Below are 22,910 nucleotides of genomic sequence, written 5' to 3'. Positions count from 1 at the left end.
CATGAAAAAGATGTTTTTAACATTAATGCTAAACGTCTTAAGAAGACTAATAATACTACTTACATGTGGCATTGTCGTCTTGGTCATATCGGAAAGAAACACATGCAAAAACTTCATAAAGATGGAGTATTAACATCATTTGATTTCGAATCATTCGATACATGCAAAGCTTGTCTGATGGGTAAAATGACCAAAACGCAGTTCATATGTCATCCTGAACGAGCGCAAGAATTATTGGACATAATACATAGTGATGTATGTGGTCCAGTGAGTATTCAGACGCGCGGTGGATACGTCTACTTCGTAACCTTCACTGATGAGTAGATATGGTTATATCTACTTGATGAAACACAAGTCTGAAACATTTGAAAAGTTCAATGAATTTTAGAACAAAGTTGAGAATCATTGTGGCAAAAAGATAAAATTTGTACGATCAGATTGTGGAGGAGAATATATAAGTCATGAGTTCAGCAAACATCTAAGTGATTGTGGAATTGTTTCACAACTTACTTCTCTCGGAACTCCACAGAGAAATGGAGTGTCAGAAAGATGTAACCAAACTTTGCTGGACATGGTGAGGTCAATGATGTCTCTTACTGATCTGCCTTTATCATTATGGGGATATGCACTTAAAACAACAACATATACACTAAACAAAGCACCTTCTAAGTCTGTTGAGACTACACCATATAAGTTATGGAATGAGAAGAGACCCAATTTGTCACATCTCAAGATTTGGGGTTGCGAGACTTATTTAAAACGTTTACAATCGAATAAGCTTGATCCCAAAGTAGACAAATGTTACTTTGTAGGTTATGCCAAAGAAAAAATTGGGTATTCCTTCTACCAAACGTCTGAAGACAAAGTGTTTGTCACAAAGAATCGACACTTTCTTGAGAAAGAGTTTCTCGCTAAAGAAGTAAGTGGGAGGACAGTACAACTTGATGAGATTATTGAATCTTTAGAAGTTGAGAGGACTAATGAAACGGAATCTGTTCCAGAAGTTGTCCACACAACTGAACCAGAAGTTACTACACCAGTGGTAGAAACACCGGTTAAAACTATAACTGAACTGTGTAGGTCTGGCAGAGTTATTGAACCTCCTGAATGGTTTCATAATGAAATATTCATCTTAGAACAAGATGAACATGAACACTACAAATAAGTGATGGCGGTGCCTAGCTCAAAAGAATGGCATAAAGCCATGCAATCCGAGATGGAGTCCATGTACGAGAATCAAGTTTGGAACTTGGTTGATCCTCCAGAGGTGTGAAACCCATACAATGAAATTGGATCTTCAAAAGAAAAACATATGCAGATGGTAGTCCTACCATCTGTAAAGCAATGCTAGTAGTAAAAGGGTTTTCGCAAATTAAGGGAGTTGATTATGCAAAACTTTCTCTCCAGTAGCAATGCTTAAGTTTGTACGGATTATGATGGCAATTGCTGCATATTTTGATCATGAGATATGGTAGATGGATGTCAAAACTGCTTTCCTAAATGGGTTTCTGAAAGAGGATGTATACATGATACAACCTGAAGGTTTTGTCAATCCAAAGGATGCCGGAAAGGTGTAAAAGCTTCAGAAATCAATCTATGGTTTGAAGCAAGCATCAAGGAGCTGGAATCAATGTTTTGATGAAGTGGTAAAAGAGTTTGGCTTCATAAAAATTGATGAAGAAGCTTGTGTATACAAGAAGTTTAGTGGGAGCTCTGTAGCATTTTTAATCATGTAGGTAGATGACATATTATTGATTGGAAATGACACAAAGTTTCTTAGCACAATAAAATATTATTTGAAGAGTGTGTTTTCAATGAAGGATTTAGGCCAAGCTGCATATATACTAGGCATAAAGATCTATAGAGATAGATCAAGACGTCTGATTGCGCTGAGCCAAAGCACGTACATTGACAAGGTTTTAAAGAGGTTTAAAATGGAGAATGCAAAGAACGGTTTTCTCCCAATGTCATGTGGCACAACACTTAGCAAGAATCAATGTCCGAAGACAGTTGATGAGCGAGTGGAGATGAGTGGAGTCCCATATGCCTCGGTAATTGGATCCATCATGTATGCTATGATATGTACTAGACCAGATGTTTCTCATGCACTAAGTGTTAGTAGCGGGTACCGAAGTGATCCTGGATTGGCTCACTGGCAGCTATTAAAAATATTCTTAAGTATCTCAGGAGGATAAAGGACATGCTCCTAGTCTATGGAGGAGATGAAGAACTCGTTGTAAATGGTTACACCGATGCAAGCTTCATGACTGATATAGATGACTAAAAATCTCAATCAGGTTATGTTTTCACCCTTAATGGTGGTGCGGTTGTTTGGAAAAGTTTCGAAAACACTGTTGCAGATTCTACAACAGAAGCAGAATACATTGCGGCTTCAGAAGCTTCGATGGAGGCACTCTGGATAAAGAAGTTTCTTGAAGTTGGCGTGGTCCCAAGTGCGATGAACCCAATGGCACTCTATTGTGATAATAGTGGTGTCGTTGCTCAAGCAAAGGAACCAAGATCCCACATGAAGACAAAGACATATCGAACGCAAGTATCACATTATCTGACAGCATGTCGAGAAGGGTTTTGTGAAAGTTGTCAAGGTTCACACTGATTTGAATGTGTCAGACCCGATGACAAAGGCTCTACCACAAGCAAAGCATGAGCAACACCGGATAACCAAAGTGTTAAAGAGACTATGTAAACTCGATTATTGACTCTAGTGCAAGTGGGAGATTGGTGGAAATATGCCCTAAAGGCAATAATATTGTATTATTATATTTCTGGTATTCATAATTAAGAGTTTATATTTCATGCTATAACTGCTATGATCCTGTAATACGTGATTCAATGGAAAACTCATAAGCATGTGTGAAATGATAAATGGTAAACAATAGGTTCCCGGTCTCGCCTCTAAGACTGGCTCAAGTGTTGTTGGTGATCACGTTTTCTAGATCTTAGGATATTGTTAAGTGTAACGATAGTCCTAAAACACCATTGGTGGTATAATGTTAGAAGAATGATCATATTGACTCGACCCAATACTTGTATGTTATACTATGTGATTATATCGTATGAAATCATCTATTATAACACAGAGTGTTAGCATGTGCTTTAGTTCCTCGGACCATGAGAGTGTCTCGGTCACTGCCTACCGTACGGTGGGCTTTGGGGTTGCTCAAACTGTTGCAGAACGTAGCATGCAATTTAAAAAAATTCCTACGGTCACGCAAGTTCTATCTAGGAGATGCATAGCAACGAGAGGGGGAGAGTGTGTCCACGTACCCTCATAGACCGAAAGCGGAAGCGTTAGGTTAACGTGGTTGATGTAGTCGAACGTCTTTGCGATCCAACCAATCTAGTACCGAACGTGCGGCACCTCCGAGTTCAGCACACGTTCAGCTCAATGAAGTCCCTCAAACTCTTGATCCAGCAGAGGGTCGAGGGAGAGTTTCGTCAGTAGGACGACGTGGTGACGGTGATGGTGATGTGATCCGTGCAAGGCTTCGCCTAAGAACTACGACGCTATGACCAGAGGAGTAAACTGTGGAGGGGGGCACCGCACACGGCTAAGAGAACAATTGATATGCTATGGAGTGCCCCCTGCCCCCGTATATAAAGGAGGAGAGGAGGAGGTCGGCCACCAAAGGGGGTGTGCCAGGGGGAGTCCTACTAGGACACCACTCCTAGTAGGATTTGCCCCCACCCCCTTTTTCTTTTCTCATCGGAGGGGAAAGGAAGGAGAGGGAGAGGGAGAGGGAGAGGGAAAGGGGGGCGCGCCCCCTCCTCCTTGTCCTATTCTGATTCCCTTGGAGGGGGGCACACTCCACCCCTTGTGGGCTCCCCTCTCTCTCCACTAAGGCCCATGTAGGCTCAATACTTCCCTGGGGGGTTTCGGTAACCCCTCGGTACTCCGAAATATACTCGAACCTTTCCAAAACCATTCTGGTGTCCAAATATCACCGTCCAATATATCAATATTTACCTGTCAACCATTTCGAGACTCCTCGTCATGTTCGTGATCTCATCCGGGACTCCGAACAAACTTTGGTCACCAAAAATACATAACTCATAGTACAAATCATCATCGAACGTTAAGCGTGGGGACCCTACGGGTTCGAGAACTATGTAGACATGACCGAGACACATCTCCGGTCAATAACCAATAGCGGAACCTGGATGCTCATATTGGTTCCTACATATTCTACAAAGATCCTTATCGGTCAAACCGCAATAACAACATACGTTATTCCCTTTGCCATCAGTATGTTACTTGTCTGAGATTCGATTGTCGGTATCCTCATACCTAGTTCAATCTCGTTACCGGCAAGTCTCTTTACTCGTTCTGTAATGCATCATCCTGCAACTAACTCATTATTTACATTGCTTGCAAGGCTTATAGTGATGTGCATTACCGAGAGGGCCCAGAGATACCTCTCTGATACTCGGAGTGACAAATCCTAACATTGATCTATGCCAACCCAACAAACACCTTCGAAGACACCTGTAGAGCATCTTTATAATCACCCAGTTGCATTGTGATGTTTGATAGCACACAAGGTGTTCCTCCAGTATTCGGGAGTTGCATAATCGCGTAGTCATAGGAATATGTATAAGTCATGAAGAAAGCAATAGCCATAAAACTTAACGATCATTATGCTAAGCTAACGGATGGGTCTTGTCCATCACATCATTCTCCTAATGATGTGATCCCATTCATCAAATGACAACACATGTCTATGGTCAGGAAACTTAACTATCTTTGATAACGAGCTAGTCAAGTAGAGGCATACTAGGGACACTCTATTTTGTCTATGTATTCACACATGTATCAAGTTTCCGGTTAATAAAATTCTAGCATGAATAATAAACATTTATCATGATATAAGGAAATATAAATAACAACTTTATTATTGCCTCCAGGCCATATTTCCTTCACAAACATCATCTGTAACAAGGTGATCATAACGACAACTTTCAGGCACACCGGAAAGTTTGACAAGTGACTGAACAACTTGAGAGTGGGATTTGATCCTCTGAAAATGGAGAGATATTCTTAGGGCCCTCTCGTCGTGATGGCATCCATCATCGTCTGGCCAAACACAGGTGACTATGTCATGGGGATGTCGAAACAAGTCAGCGAGAAAGAAGAACAAAACCGATAAAGGGAGCAACGGTATAGTGAGCATGGTGATGACTCAGGAGGATACCAATGCACACCATGTTTTGTAAAGTATCACAAAGCAAAGGGAACAACACATGATAACCAAAGGTTCACTTGAATATTATTCGTGTAATCATAGGGACCGATATGGATTCCCATGGTTCCACTATCGGTCATTGAACGAAAGGGGTTTTGTTCATGTCTATGGTTTACTGAACCTAAGGGGTCACATGCTTAAGGTAATCACGATCTGTTGAGTGTTAGTGGGATGGAAGTGATGAGAATATATTTGTGGAATTGTTTCATTAATATTCAGAATAGTTCCAAGAGGTTTCAGAAGCGTTTGGGGGTCACCGGAAGGGTTTCGGTGTATATCGGGTAGTACCGGGTATTACCGATTAATTATGTATAGGTGGAAAACGTTTTCGGGGATGTTAAATTATATATATATATATATATATATATATAATGTTTAGAACATTTATATTTAATTTAAATATCAATGGGCCTTAAAAGGCCAAGGGGTGGGGAGCAACTTGGGCCACAAGGGCCCAAGTAGCAAGGCGCCCCCCCTTTCCTTGTAAGGGGGCCGAACTGGACTAGGGGAGCAACTCCGAAACCCTCCAGTGACCCTGAAATGCTTCCGGTTCCTCTCAAAACTGTTTCAAATAACAAGGAAACTATTTCAAAAATATTTTCTCATTACTCCCATCCTACTAATACTCAGCATATCGTGATTACCTTAAGCTTGTGACCCTGTAGGTTCAGTAAAACATAGACATGAACAAAACCCCTTTGTTCAATGACCGATAGCGGAACCGTGGACATACATACAGATCCTATGAGTACACGAGTAACATTCAAGTTAACCTTTGGTTATAATGTGATGTTCCCTTTTCTTCGTGATACTTTAGAAATCGCGAGGTGAGATGTATCCGTATCCTCTTGAGTCATACACATGCTCACTGATACGTCCATTTTGCATCATGTTTTCTTACTATTATTTATGATGTTTTTATCCATAATAATGCTTTTTGGAGTAATTATAATGCCTTTTCTATCATAATATGCAAGGTATACACAAAGAGGGAGAATTCCGGCAGCTAGAAATCTGGACCTGGAAAAGCTACGTCGGGCTACGTATTCTGCACAACTCCAAACAGGCTGAAACTTCACAGAGATTTTTTATAGAATATATGAAGAATATTGGAGCAAATAAGTACTAGAGGGGGCCCACCAGGTGGGCACAACCCACCTGGGTGCGCCAGGGATCCCAAGCGCGCCCTGGTGGGTTATGCTCACCCAGGCCCACCTCCGGTGCCCATCTTCTAGTATATAAGTCATTTTGACCTAGAAAAAATAAGGAGAGGACTTTCGAGATGGAGCGTTGCCGTCTCAAGGTGGAACTTGGGCAGGAGCACTTTTGCCCTTCGGTGGAGCGATTCCGCCGGGGGAACTTCCCTCCCGAAGGGGGAAATCGTCGTCATCATCATCACCAACAACTCTCCCATCTTGGGGAGGGCAATCTCCATAAACATCTTCAACAACACCATCTCATCTCAAACCCCAGTTCATATCTTGTGTTCAATCTTGTTACCGGAACTATAGACTGGTGCTTGTGGGTGACTAGTAGTGTTGACTACATCTTGCACTATAGGAAACAGGAGATTTGCCATCAGCTAGCTCTTTGCCGTCGGCTGGCTGACGGCAAAGAGTCAGCATAGCTAGTTTCTTTGCTGTCAGCTGGCGGATGGCAAAGAGGTGGGTGGGGTCCAGTGGAGGTCTAAACCGTAACGACCCACCGGCCCCACCTCTTTGGCGTCCGCTAGCGGACGGCAAAGAAATGGGTACGTAAACGGTCGTCCCGCCCCTGTCCTCTCTCTCTTCTCTCTTTGTCTCCTTTCCCATCCCCACCCACACCCGCGCCGCCGCCGCCGACCCCGTCCTTCGTAGCCGGCCGCCCCGCACCCCTCCCCTGCAGTGCCCCAACCTCCACCGCGCCCCCGCCACCCCTTGCATGTCGCCCCCCCCTCGCCCCCTCCCCCGCGTCACCATCCCCCACCCACACCCGCGCCGCCGCCGACCCCGGCCGCCCCGCACCCCTCCCCTGCGGCGCCCCCACATCCACCATGCCCTCGCTGCCCCTTCCACATCGGCCAATCGTGCCACTGCTGTCCAGCCGCCATGCCCCCTCCCCTGTGTCGCCGTCCCTACCCCGTCCCGCCGCGGCCGTCCGCCTCCCCCTCCACCGGGCTGCCGCCTCCTCCAGTGGCCGCCCTCCCATCCATTGGCCGCCTCACGCCTCCTCCACCGGCGATCCCCTGCAGGTGAGCTCATCCCCCCTTTCTTTTAGTTTAATTTCTTTTAGTTTCTTTTAGTTTAGTTTCTGTTTTAGTTTAGTTATAGTTATAGTTATAGTTTATTTTAGTTTAGTATTAGTTTAGTTTTAGTTTTAGTTTATTTTAGTTTAGTTTATTTTAGATTAGTTTTAGTTTTAGTTTAGTAGAAGAAGAAAGAAGAAGAAGACACCCTGACCCCGACACCCCGACACTCTGACACCCCGACCCCGACACCCTGACAGCCCGACCCCGACACCCTAACACCCTGACACCACACCCCGACCCACACCCCGACACCCTGACACCCCGACCCCGACCCTGACAGCCCGACCCTGACACGACACCCCGGCACGACACCCCGACCCCCGACACCCTAACACCACACCCCGACACCCTGACACCACACCCCAACCCCGACCCGGACACCCCGACACCCTGACACCACACCTCAACCCCGACCCCGACGGGGTCATATATTTGTGAATTATGAGTTAGGTCGTATATTTTTTGATTTTGTTATGCAAAACATCATATATATATATATATATATATATATATATATATATATATATATATATATATATATATATATATATATATGTTGATCGGCTGGATTTAAATGTGCAGTTGTTTCATCGTTGCGAGGGTGTGGTGTTTGACGACCTCCCCGTGCGTTCGATGAGCTCCGCCCCTACGTTCATTGGCGAGCACAAATGACATCTCCTCCTCCCCCCTTCATTTGCTCCGCTCATGTCTTCGTGCCGATGAAACTTGCTAGCTATAGATGTCAATCATCAGTATGCGTAACCACTATGCGTCTCCCATTCAAAAGGGTTACATCTATAAATATGCATGCATTTGCATATTTATAATCGTGATTCTTTCAAATTGTCCAACATTATCCATGGACAGCCCGAGTATGTGTAGATTGGGTTCGTTTTCCCATATGCTCTGCTCCGGATCTGATGCAGAATTTCGTCAGTGCCTCCCTGTTATTCTCCGGGTACACATCCTCTCTACTTATTGCTGAGACATGTATCAGGAGAACAACGGGGAGGTGCTACTGAAATTTTGCATTGGATCCGGAGCAGAGCATGGGAAAATGAACCCAATCTACACATACTCGGGTGGGATTAGGACCTATCTTTACCTATTAGCGTGTAGGTTGGATGGACGTAATAAAACTGACAAACTCCATTAACTGATGGATATGGTTTGCTTAATTATGTATATATTTCTTGTGTGTCCAGTAGGAAGTCAATATGAGTGATCATGTGTGGATGTACACCGGTTACACTAGACAAAATGTTTGGACCGAGGAATGGTTAACAAAAACCAAAGGGTTTGTTAGAGCCGCATTTGCAAATGGCCAGAAACTTAGCTGGTGCCCCTGTGTCCGATGCGACAACTATAATAAGAGGGATGAGCTTGAAATGAGTAAAGACCTGCAGAAGTTTGGTTTTACACCTGGTTACACAATCTGGACATTTCATGGTGAGTCTTCCCAACGTGCCAGAGCCGAGGTGGTTCGTAGTCGCACTGCCGAGCATGGTATCGGGATGGAAGACATGGTGCAAGACTTTGACAATGCTCAGAATCGGACGAGGAGATGGAGAAATCTGCAAAGGCCTTCATTGAAATGTTGGAGTCCTCAAAACGTCCTATCCATGAGCACACTGAGCTTTATCAGCTGGATGCCATCTCACAAATAATGGCTTTGAAGGCTCAATTCAACTTGGGCAGAGAATGCTACGACGCGATGATGGCAGTATTCAGATGATTTCTGACCAAAGGCCATGTGCTACCTGCAAACCTGTACCAGTCAGACAAAATCCTCCGTGCTCTTAAGATGCCCTATGAGAAGATACATGCCTGTGAGAAAGGATGTGTCTTATTTAGGCTTTAGTATGAGGACTTGAACTATTGTCCCATTTTCAATTCTTCCAGGTATGTTGTGGTAGACAACGGTATGGGTGAGAAGACGCAGACCAAAATACCCATTAATGTTCTTTGGCATATGCCAATCGTACCAAGACTTCAACGTCTTTTCATGGTTGAAGAGATGGCCAAACAGATGGCATGGCACAAAACGGGCAAACAAACCAAACTAGATGCAGATGGGAATGTGATGATGGTGCACACATCGGATGGTGAAGCGTGGAAGCGCTTCGGTGCATTACATAAGGAAAAAATGGCAGATCCAAGGCATCCTCGAGTTGCCATCAGCACAGATGGGTTCAGTGCGTTTGGTCAGGCGCCAGCCCCATACAGTTGTTGGCCCATGTTTGTCATTCCACTCAATCTCCCCCCCCCCCCGGGTAGATTATGAAAAGAAAGAACATTTTCCCGACATTGATAATTCTAGGGCCCAACTATCCGGGGAAGAATATGAATTGTACATGCATCCTCTTAAGGACGAATTGCAAGAAGCTTGGGATAATGGGTTCAAGACATACGACACCTTTAGCAAACAAAACTTCATAATGTGTGTCTGGTACATGTACTCGACACATGACTTGCCGGCGTATGCGCTATTCGTTGGCTGGTGTGTGCATGGAAGGTTCCCGTGCCCCACATGCAAGGGAGCTCTTGAGTTTCATTGGCTGACGGCATGGCACAAGTATACTTGCTTCGACTTGCATAGACCGTTTCTAGATTCTCGCCATAAGTTCAGGAAAGACAAGAAAAACTTTATCAAAGGTAGAGTTGTCAAACACTCTGCACCACCTGCGTTGACAGGACAGACCCTAGATCAGTTAAACGCTCTCGAGCCAGATCTAGAGCGTCCAGGGTATTTCAAGGGGTATAATAAGGAACACGCCTGGACTCACAAGACATGCTTGTGGGATTTGCCTTACTTCAAAGACCTCCTTTGCCCACACAACATCGCCATGATGCACATCGAAAAGAATATTGCCAAAGCCATTTTTGGTACATTGTTCGGCATAGAGGGGAAATCAAAGGATAATACTAAGGCTAGAGTCGATCAAGAGGATCTATGTGATAGACCGTTACAAAACATGCAAGAACCGAAAGGAAAGCAGAACTGGACGAAGCCAAAGGCATGGTTCAATCTTGGAAGGCCAGCTATGAGGGAAATTATTTTGTGGGTGAAAATGCAGTTGATGTTGCCCGATGGGTATGCAACAAATCTAAAGAGGGGAGCAAGTCTTGAAAAATTGAAAATATTTGGTCTAAAAAGCCATGATTGGCGCATATGGATTGAGCGGATAATGTCGGCGATGTTGCGTGGCTTCATCCCTGAGGATGAATGGCTAGTACTGGCAGAGCTGAGCTATTTCTTCTGTGTTCTTTGTGCAAAAGAACTATAGCCTGGCCTCCTAGAAGAAATGGAACATTTGGCACCGGAGTTGATCTACAAGTTAGAGATGATCTTTCCTCCAAGCTTCTTTAATCCAATGCAACACTTGATGTTGCACCTCCCGACCGAGGCACGATTGGGGGGTGCAAAATTGTTGGTGCTACTCAACTGAGAGGATGCAGAAGACGCTTCGAGCAAAATGTAAAAATAAACATAGATGTGAGGCATTGATGGCCGAGGCATTCATCACTGAGGAGGAGGAAAACTTCATGACAGCACACTACGAAGCCAAAAATCGTCATTTGCATAATCTGAAGCCTCGATACAATGCTGATGACCCTAAAAAGGGTTGATCCAACCACAGCCTATTCAAAGGGAATCTCGCACCAGCCAGTGGTTGGAAACCAGTATCGTTGGATGTTGAAGAATGGTGGACCATTTCGCTGTATCTCTTCAACAACCTAATAGAAGTGCAGTCGTACATCGAGTACGTTCACAGTACATTGTTTCGCAACTTCTAATTCCTTTGAACTGCTCTTATTCCTGGATATTTGACGCAGTCGATACGTCACCATATTCTTGTATGGAGCGGTGATCCAAAAGGATTCCGTCGAAGCGTATGAGCTTCTGGCAAAGCAAGGAGGCGAATATCCCGGTTTCATATCTTGGTTCAAAAAAACGGTAATTTCCATTAGACCATTTCATTTCTTTAGCTAATTTGTGACTAATGCAACAATCCTTTCGTATTAAACCTGTAGGCTAATTCAGAGATTATGGATGCCGAATTGAGACAAGTAGCTGATGGTTTTGACTATAAGGTCCGTTCATTTGACAAATACGACATCAACGGGTATCACTTTTGTACCTATGGCAAAGAGCTATGTATGGCCGAACGGAAGTCTACAAATTGTTGTGTCTCTGCTATCGGCGAAGGAGATATCGAGTATTATGGAAGAGTTGAAGCAATTTATGAACTTCAATTCTATGGTGAAAACCCACCAAACGTCGTAGTCTTCAGATGTTATTGGTTCCAGCCGAGGGATACTAGAAGGACTCATGAATATATAGGGCTAGTCGAAATCAAACAAAGCACCCATTTCGATGTTCCCGATGTCTATATTGCGGCTCAACAGGCAACCCAAGTTTTCTATCTACCGTGGGCCTGTCAAAGTGATCCAAATCTCAGTGGTCGGGATGTCGTTTATGAAGTGCCCCCACGTGTTAGACCACCTCCCCCCAATGAAGAGGATTATGAACCTCACATTAACCAAGACACATATGACGACGGAGAATTCTTCCAAGAAACACGTCTTTCCAAAAAACGTTTCAAGAACTGCTCTACTCCACCCCAAAACATTGAAGTAGACAGCGATAGTGAATCCAACTTCACCCCTGAGCCAGAACAAGAAGAGCCGGAATAAGAAGAAGTTATTGCTACAGATGCCGTGTCAATGCTTAAACGATTATGTAAAGGAGGCCTTCCACATGTTCATGCATTTATTGACGATGATGATGACACGTCACTAATAGTGATGATGATGCATTTAATGATCCCGGAGCATATATAGACGATTCAGAGTAATATTAGTAATGTGAGGTATTCAATTTTTTATTATGTTCATGATGATGATACACTTAAATTATATACATATTATTCATGTCAGGTATTCAATTTTTTTATGTTGTACTAATTTCATTTACCTTTTGTCATTGCAGGTGTTAACTGGATGGTCGGCAAGGGTCTAGAGCGCCCTGAGCCTCCTGTGAGCGCTACTGGGAGGGGTAGTTCCACTATTCCACCCCAGCCACTCCGGAGAGCGCTGCTAGACAGTATGCAGACAGCAGCGGCGGACGCTTCTTCTTCGGCTGGGAGAGGTCGGGGGAGGATGAAGAAGGCTGCTAGAGGTGGACATGGCGGCGGGAGAGGTAGGAAGGCTGCTACGCCTTCCTCGCCTCCACCCCTAGCTGATTCACCCGACCATAGGACTGCTCTGTCTGATGTGGACCCGTCTCCGACTCCGGTCCATGAGCCTCAGGTCGCCGATCCTTCGCCCCAGCAGACTCAGGTCGCCGATCCTTTGCCCCAGCAGACTCGTGTCACCGATCCTTCGCCCCACATGAGTCCGGTCCCAGAGTCTTCGTCCCAGAAGACTCAGGTCCCGGGGTCTTCTTCCCACGAGACTCCGGTCCCGGAGTCTTCTTCCCACGAGACTCCGGGGGCTAGTGGCCCTACTGATGGTAGCGAGGACACCTTTTATGATGATAGCTACAGCGATGACGAGCTGGGTGAGAAGGGCAAGAAGGTCTACAAGCATGGATGTACAAAGCTCCCGCCCGTGCCGACGACCCCTGACCAGAGGTGGTTGATTGTGCCTAATGGGTTGAAGTAAGTGCATTTACTCTTTTTAACCTTTTGCCTTCACGTTTCTTCAAATTAATATCTAATGTGTTGGCCTTGTTATACTGCAGGCGCTGGGTACACCCCCATGGCGCCCGCAGGCCCAACCAGGTCCTTGGTGTCCTTTGCCGGCAACACTTCCCTGGGTGGGTCACATTGCCTGGTGAGGGTCAGATTCCATAGCTAGCACTGAGCTGGGAGTTGTACTCGGTTGCCCCGGCCTCGCCGGAGGAGATGGTCGTCGGTGTCTTGTGTGAGACAGTGGCCGACATTGTGTTCCGTTGGTTTTGGGTAATTTCTCCTTTACAGAATTAAAAATCAACACTACCTAGTGATTGTACTCATGATTGTTGTCTTGTTTGGTTGCAGACCTTCTACAGGGTTTCAGAGGGAGAGCAGGAGGCCGCATCTATGGTTATCGAAGCCGAGTGCAAGCGCCTACTTCAGAAGTTATGGCACGAGGCTCGGGTGCAGGCCGTTCGAGACTACTACGCCTCGAAGGGTATTAGGAGGGCCAAGTCGAAGTGTCGCGGCAAGTTTTTGAGTAAGGAGAAGTACATGCAGGTAATTACCTATTCTTAAGGCCTTGAACTTAGTTTTCTTGATTTGATTCGTAGGCGTAGCGCTGAAATTTCTCTTGACTAACTTAGGTGCCCCCGAGATGGTGTGCGGATAAGATAGACTGTTGGGAGGTGTTGGTGGATGCGTGGTGCTCTCCCCAATGACTAGTCGAACACCATAGGGCCAAGGATAAGCGTGAACAAATGGAAGGTGTGCCACACCATCAAGGGAGCTCCAACCTGTTTGAGTACGGGGATCACTGGGTATGTGGTTTGCTACATGATTCATGCAATTTTGTTCTTCATGCTAGCATTTTTCCCTTCCAAAATGACTTAATATGCTTAGTTAGTTAAAAAATGGCATAACTACCTTGGCTAGTTCATTTATGACATAATTAGCTCTAAAATGACATAATAACCTTAGATAGCTCTATAAAATAACTAAATATGCTTTAGTTAGTTAAAAATGGCATAACTACCTAGGATAGCTAAATAATGACCTAAACTAATCTTAGCTAATTCATTTATGACATATTTAGCTCTAAAATGACATAATAACCATAGATAGCTCTATAAAATGACTTAATATGCTTTAGTTAGTTAAAAAATGGCATGACTACCTTGGATAGCTCAATAATGAACTAAACTAATCGTAGCTACTTCATTCATGACATAATTAGCTCTAAAATGGCATAATAACCTTAGATAGCTCTATAAAATGGCTAAATATGCTTTAGTTAGCTAAAAATGGCATAACTACCTAGGATAGCTCAATAATGACATAACTAGCATACTTTGGTCAAAAATGGCATAATTGTTGGGGAACACAGTAATTTCAAAAAATCCTACGCACACGCAAGATCATGGTGATGCATAGCAATGAGAGGGGAGAGTATTGTCTACGTACCCTCGTAGACCGTAAACGGAAGCATTATGAAAACACGGTTGATGTAGTCGTACGTCTTCACGGTCGACCGATCCTAGTACCGAAGGTACGACACCTCCGCGGTCTGCACATGTTCGGCTCAGTGACGTCCCACGAACTCACGATCCAGCAGAGTGTCGAGGGAGAGCTTCGTCAGCATGACGGCGTGATGATGGTGATGATGATGCTACCATTACAGGGCTTCGCCTAAGCACCACTATGATATGACCGAGGTTGATTATGGTGGAGGGGGGCAATGCACACGGCTAAAAGATCAATGCTCAACTTGTCTCTATGGGGTTCCCCCCTTCCCGTATATAAAGGAGTGGAGGAGGACGAGGGCCCGCCCTCTACTACTGCGCACCCTGAGGTGTCCTACTCCCACTGGGAGTAGGATTCCCCCTTTCCATGTAGTAGGAGTAGGAGAGTAGGAAAGGGAAGAGAGAAGAGAATGAAGGAGGGGGCACCGCCCCTCCCCCCTAGTCCAATTCGGACTAGGCCTTGGGGGGCACACGGCCTGCCCTAAGAAACCCCTCCCTCTCACCCCTAAACCCCATTAGGACCCATATACTCCCCGGGGGGTTTCGGTAACCCCCCGGTACTCCGGTTAATGTCCGAACACCTACCGGAACCATTCCGATGTCCAAACATAGCCATCCAATATATCGATCTTTATGTCTCGACCATTTCGAGCCTCCTCGTCATGCCCCTGATCACATTCGGGACTCCGAACAACCTTCGGTTCATCAAAACACATAAACTCATAATACCGATCGTCACCGAACGTTAAGCGTGTGGACCCTACGGGTTTGAGAACTATGTAGACATGACCGAGACATTTCTCCGGTCAATAACCAATAGCGGAACCTAGATGTTCATATTGCCTCCCACATATTCTACGAAGATCTTTATCAGTCAAACTGCATAACGATATACGTTGTCCCCTTTGTCATCGGTATGTTACTTACCCGAGATTTGATCGTTGGTATCTCAATACCTAGTTCAATCTCGTTACCAGCAAGTCTCTTTACTCGTTCTGTAATGCTACATCCCATAACTAACTCATTAGCTACATTGCTTGCAAGGCTTATGTTGATGTGCATTACCGAGAGGGCCCAGAGATACCTCTCCGACAATCGGAGTGACAAATCCTAATCTCGATCTATGCCAACTCAACAAACACCATCGGAGACACCTGTAGAGCACCTTTATAATCACCTGTTATGTTGTGACGTTTGGTAGCACACAAAGTGTTCCTCCGGTACTCGGGAGTTGCATGATCTCATAGTCATAGGAACATGTATAAGTTATGGAGAAAGCAATAGCAACAAACTAAATGATCATCGTGCTAAGCTAACGGATGGGTCAAGTCAATCACATCATTCTCTAATGATGTGATCCCGTTAATCAAATGACAACTCATGTCTATGGTTAGGAAACATAACCATCATTGATTCAACGAGCTAGTCAAGTAGAGGCAAACTAGTGACACTTCTGTATGTCTATATATGCACACATGTACTAAGTTTCTGGTTAATACAATTCTAGCATGAATAATAAACAATTATCATGATATAAGGAAATATAAATAACAACTTTATTATTGCCTCTAGGGCATATTTCCTTCAATAATAATCTTGGTTACCTCCAAAATGACCTAAACTTAGCTTATTTTCCTCGAAAATGACATAATAACCTTACTTAGCTCCAAAATGACCTATTTTTACATAGTAACATCATTCTTCATGCTAGCTTGAGCCCTTAACTAATATTTTGTTCCTCTCTCTCAGGCGCGCCACAACAAGAAGCATGTGCCAAATCTGTTCGACCTCTATGGCGTGGCCCATACTGCCCCGTACAAGAAGGCCAAGCCATTCTTAGAGTCTGGCCTAGATCATAAAGAGAGCTTCACCAACATCTCCTCCCACCACAAGCTCGGGAAGTACAGAGACAAGGGAAAGGAAAGGAAAGGGGAGGACTTTAACCCGAGCCAGGATCCTTTTGGTACAGAGTTGGTGATGATATCTGGTGGCGGGAGGTCCCATGGATCCATAGCCATTGGTGATGGACTGATACATTGTCCTAGGACTCTCCCGCGGATCAAGAAGCACCAGAGTAGCTCTGATCCTGAGATAACGCCTCGTGCATGGCCCATGGAGCTCGCCATGGCGGTTAGTCATACTGACTCTCTCACCTTTCCTCCATTACATTGTGTGTGTGTCCGTCAATGATTACAATGCTAAGTGGTGTGTTGCAGGCATTGGTTGAGAAAGAGAGATTGAACACCCAGGCGCTTTTGGAGGAGGCAAAAAGGGAGGCGGCAGAGAGGGAGAGGGAGCTGGAGGAGAGGATGGCTAAGCTGTTGGAGGAGGAGAGGAACCGGAACGAGGCGTCTCAGCGGGCCCTATACGAGCTCCTTGTGGTACGTTTCTCGTGCATATTAGCCAAATCATGCACGTAATGTTCGCATTACTAACTAATATGACTGACTCGTGAGAACCAAATGTGCAGACCATGTGCGAGAAAAACGGTCAGACCCCTTCGCCGGTGCCCTAGATTGCTCCGGCAACCACGGTGAGTTTGATTTGAATGGTCGTTAGTTACTAGTATTCACATTTCATTTGCATCATGTTAATGAGACATTATTGGAAATGATCTTTGGTGCAGCATGCCTCCCGACAAGCATCGACCAATCCTTCTACGTCTGCCAATGGCGGAACCCCGACCGGTCCTTCACCTCCGTCTGCCACTGGCGCAGCCCCGACCGTTCCTTCACCTCTGTGATAACGGTATTTTTCTTCTTATTTAGCCTTTTTAGTCCATTTAAGACATAATTTATCCTATTTAGTCCACAAATGACATCATAAGATGAAGAAAATCAAGGAAGAGGAAGAAAAGAAGAAGAAGATCTTCTTCTTCTTTTCTTCTTCTTTTTCTTCTTCTTCTTCTTCTTCTTCTTCTTCTTCTTCTTCTTCTTTTCCTCCTCTTGTTTTTATTTGTAAATGGCGTAATAACCTTGCTAACCTCTTAGATGACATATACTTAGCTTGTTGTCCTCTAAAATGACATAATAAGCTTAGTTAGGTCAAAAATGGCATAATTAGCTAAGTTAGCTCAAAAATGACCAAGTTTACCTAGGTTAGCTCCAATATGATCCATTTAACCTATGTTAGCTCCAAAATGATCTATTTACATAGCTTAGTTCTAAATTTACCTACACACGTAGCATTTTTACCTACCTTAGCCCAAAAATGGCATTTTTACCTACATTAGTTAGAAAAGAAGAAGATAAAGAATAGGAGAGGAGAGAAAGAAAGAGAAGATAAATTCTTCTTCTTTTACTCCTCTTCATTTTCTTCTAGATAGTCTTCTTCTAACTTTCATCTTTCCCATTTTGCAGATTTGCTTTAGATGAGGAAGCTTGCATTGATGGAGTGTACTATTCTTCTGGTGCTTCCTTGTTGTTTATGAAAACTTGTTTCGATATGTATGTCTATATGGATATGTTATTGGAAACTTGTTTCTGGATATGTATGTATATATGGATATGTTGGGTAGGATGGACTTTGTTGAACTATGTTGTTGGATATGTTGGATTTGATGAAATATGTTGTTGGACATGCTGTTATATGTTGTTGGATATGTTTGATATGTATGTATGTATGTATATCTATGTATGAAATCCTGTCAAATTAAATGGATTCAAATAAAAACAGGGGATATATAGCCTCTTTGTCGTCTGCTAGCAGACGACAAAGAGGCCACGTGGCAGCTACTTGTAGAAACTGGGAACACTGGGCTGCCTATTTGGGCACTTTGCCGTTTGCCAGCGGACGGCAAAGACGAATCTTTGTCGTCCGCTGGTAGACGACAAAGTGCCCAAATAGGCCTGGCAAACAGGGCCAGCTATGCCGTCAGCCAGCGGACGGCAAAGATTCAAAGCTCTTTGTCGTCTGCTGGCCGACGGCATAGCTGGCCATGTGGCAACTTACCAGTGCTTGTCGAGCTGAGCTCTTTGCCGTCTGTCAGGAGATGGCAAAGAGCTTTGCCTCTTTGTCGTCCGCTGGCAGATGGCAAGGCATGCCGTTAACCCCTAATGGTCGTCACCCCACCCCACTGCTGTCCATGATCTTTGTCGTCTACTGGCCTCCGATGGCGGACGACACAACCCTTTGCCGTCAGCTTCTATGAAGCAGACGGCAAAGAAGGCCTTTGCCGGCACTCGTTCAGCCGGACAGTTTGTCGTCGGCCAGCGAACGGCAAAGGACTTTGCCGTCCGCGAAGCAGGCCTTTGGCGTCTGTCATGGTAGACGGCAAAGAAGCTGATTCTAGTAGTGTTGTAGTTGATTACTATATGGTTTATTTGGAGGAAGATTATATGTTCAGATCCAATATGCTATTTAATACCCCTCTAATCTTGAGCATGATTATTATTTGTGAGTAGTTACTTTTGTTCTTGAGGTCACGGGAGAAATCATGTTGCAAGTAATCATGTGAAATTGATATGTGTTCGATATTTTGATAGTATGTATGTTGTGATTCCCTTAGTGGTGTCATGTGAACGTCGACTACATGACACTTCACCATATTTGGGCCTAAGGGAATGCATTGTGGAGTAGTAATTAGATGATGGGTTGCGAGAGTGACAGAAGCTTAAACCCCAGTCTATGCGCTATTCTGTAAGGGACCGGTTGGATCCAAAAATTTAATGTTATGGTCAGAATTTATTCTTAATACTTTTCTCGTAGTTGCGGATGCTTGTGGGAGGGTTAATCATAAGTAGGAGGTTTTTTCAAGTAAGAACAAAACCTAAGCACCGGTCCACCCACATATCAAATTATCAAAGTAGCGAACACGAATCAAACCAACATGGTGAAAGTGGCTAGATGAAAATCCCGCGTACCCTCAAGAACGCTTTGCTTATCATGAGAAACCATTTTGGCAGGTCCTTTGCCTCAAAAGGATTGGGATGCCTTGCTGCACCTTTTCTACTATTATTGTTACTTGCTCGTTACAAATTATCTTGCTATCAAACTACTATGTTACTTACAATTTCAGCACTTGCAGACATTATCTTGCTGAAAACCACTTGTCATTTCCTTCTGCTCCTCGTTGGGTTCGACACTCTTACTTATCGAAAAGAGCTATAATTGATCCCCTATACTTGTGGGTCATCAAGGCTATTTTCTGGCGCCGTTGCCGGGGAGTGAGGCGCCTTTGGTAAGTGGAAATTGGTAAGGAAACATTTATATAGTGTGCTGAAATTTATTGTCACTTGTTACTATGGAAAACAATCCTTTGAGGGGTTTGTTCGGGTTATCTTCACCTCGACCAGAACCACAATTAGCTACCCCTCAACCTACTGCACCTATTGAAAATATTGACTATGAAATTCCTTCGGGTATGATAGAATAACTGCTAGCTAACCCTTATGCAAGAGACGGAACCGAACATCCTGATATGCACTTGATATATGTAGAACAAATTTGTGGATTGTTCAAGCTTGTAGGTATACCCGGAGATGAAGTTATGAAGAAGGTTTTCCCTTTATCTTTGAAGGGAAAAGCATTGGCATGGTATATGCTATGTGATGATATTGGATCCTGGAACTGAAATCAATTGAAATTGGAATTCCATCAAAAAAAATTATCCTATGCATCTAGTTCATCGTGATTGAAATTACATATATAATTTTTGGCCTCGTGAAGGAGAAATATCGCTCTAGCTTGGGGGAGGCTGAAGTCAATGTTGCATTCATGCCCCAATCATGAGCACTCAAGAGAAATTATTATCCAGAATTTTTATGCTCGGCTTTCTCGTAATGATCAAACAATGCTTGATACTTCTTGTGCTGATTCTTTTATGAAGAAGACTATTGAATTCCGGTGGGATATTCTTGAAAGAATTAAACGCAACTATGAAGATTGGGAACTCGGCGAATGTAAAGAGTCAGGTATTAAACTTAAGCATGATTGTGTCAAATCTTTTATGAATACCGATGCTTTTCAAAAGTTTAGCACTAAATATGGACTCGACTCTGAGATAGTAGCCTCCTTTTGTGAATCATTTGCTATTCAAGTTTATCTCCCAAAAGAGAAGTGGTTTAAATATCACCCGCCTATTAAAGAAGAAATTAAAGAAACGGTACCAGTTAAATAAGAAACTATAATTTACAATGTAGATCCAGTTGTTCCTACTGCTTATAATAAGAAACTATAATTTATAATATTTCTTTTTTCTTTGCTGTTTTTATAATCTTTTAATAAGGGATTTATGAATATTTTCTGATCAACCGGCGTTTAGTACAACCCGGCGTGACTTTCAATGCTTAGTTGTTAGTACATGATCAGTTTTAAACCGGCAGTATGTTGCTCCGGTCTGGTTTTGACTAGATGTCACCAGCATTATACGAATAAATCAGCGGCTATTATAGCCCGTCTTGGTTTTTATATGAACCGGCAAGAGGGCAAGGAGTCATCAACACTCTAGATTGGTGTTTTTCACCCTTACTATACAAACAGTTGGTCAGCCAACGAGGTATGTGACAGGTATCATCTATTTTTACAAATCTTGGTTGTCCATCCAAGTTATGTATATATTTTTTGGGCATCATGACCCATCCAATGGTAAACCACTAGGACACTTTCAAGTTCTTATATGCAGGAACACAAATCATAATGGACTATGCATAAATAGATCCCAAAGGCAGAACAAGTTTACAGGTATCAACCAAAACAAACATGCTTGATGGCATGGCAGATAAAGGTGTTCATGCAATCCTATTACAAGGCTCTATAAACAGCCCAAATTGGATAATTGTTTTCAAAGCGTGGAAAACTACAACTAGTAAACCGACCACTGGTTTAGGATTCCTCATCGGGACGGCTTGACGATTGAGGGTCATCTTGCGCGGTCACATTCTCTTCATCCCTCCCCAGACGCTGGAAATCAACCGTTGACCAATCGATTCCGGTTAAGGCTTGAAAAACGGCCTCTTCATGGATAAGATTGGAGGGGTCAATGTCAGGAGCGTAAGTATGCTTATGGATTGGTGGCACAAGATCTTCAACATTATGGATCAACGTGGGCTGTCTTTTTCCCTCAGCATCATAAATCGGTTGAAAATGAGATAGATCCGTGTCCTCCACTAGTTTGCTTGCTATCAGTCGCATCTCCTTTGTCAGCCTTCGAAGATCGTCGTTATTGAAGTCTGAGCCATCTTCTTTCACACCAGGATACCCTTTGATGATATCTGCCGGTTCCAGATCCGGAATCCACGTCTTGCCCCGGATTAGCGCGGTCAGCGCTCCTGATCTTGCGGCTGATCTCTTCAGTTCGTTGATCCGGGCAGGTAGCATGGCCAGCTTTTCAATGGTTTCTTTTATCAGCGATGGCTGAGGCTTGTTATAAGTGTTGGGGAACGTAGTAATTTCAAAAAAATTCCTACGCACACGCAAGATCATGGTGACGCATAGCAACGAGAGGGGAGAGTGTGATCTACGTACCCTTGTAGACCGACAGTGGAAGCATTGTGACAACGCGGTTGATGTAGTCGTACGTCTTCATGATCTGACCGATCCAAGCACCGTTACTCCGGCACCTCCGAGTTCTTGGCACACGTTCAGCTCGATGACGCTCCCCGGGCTCCGATCCAGCAAAGCGACGGGGAGGAGTTCCGTCAGCATGACGGCGTGGTGACGATCTTGATGTTCTACCGTCGCAGGGCTTCGCCTAAGCACCGCTACAATATGACCGAGGTGGAATATGGTGGAGGGGGGCACCGCACACGGCTAAGGAACGATCACGAAGATCAACTTGTGTGTCCTAGGGTGCCCCCTGCCCCCGTATATAAAGGAGCCAAGGGGAGGGGGCGGCCGGACAAGGAGGGTGCGCCAAGGGGGAGTCCTACTCCCACCGGGAGTAGGACTCCCTTCTTTCCTAATTGGATAAGGAGAAGGGGAAAGAGGAGGAAGAGGGAAAGGAAAGGGGGGCGCCGCCCCCCTTCCCTTGTCCTATTCGGACTAGGAAGGGGAGGGGCGCGCGGCCACCTCTTGCCTACTTTCCTCTTCTCCCTTAAGGCCCATGTAGGCCCAATAACCCCCCGGGGGGTTCCGGTAACCCCCCCCCCCGGTACTCCGGTAAAATTCCGATTTCACCCGGAACGATTCCGATATCCAAATATAGGCTTCCAATATATCG

This window comes from Triticum aestivum, chromosome 7A, assembly GCF_018294505.1.
Source record: "Triticum aestivum cultivar Chinese Spring chromosome 7A, IWGSC CS RefSeq v2.1, whole genome shotgun sequence".
In the NCBI taxonomy this organism is placed as follows: Eukaryota; Viridiplantae; Streptophyta; class Magnoliopsida; order Poales; family Poaceae; genus Triticum; species Triticum aestivum.
The sequence above is the reverse complement of the archived record's forward strand: the minus strand, read 5'-3'. Positions refer to the sequence as shown.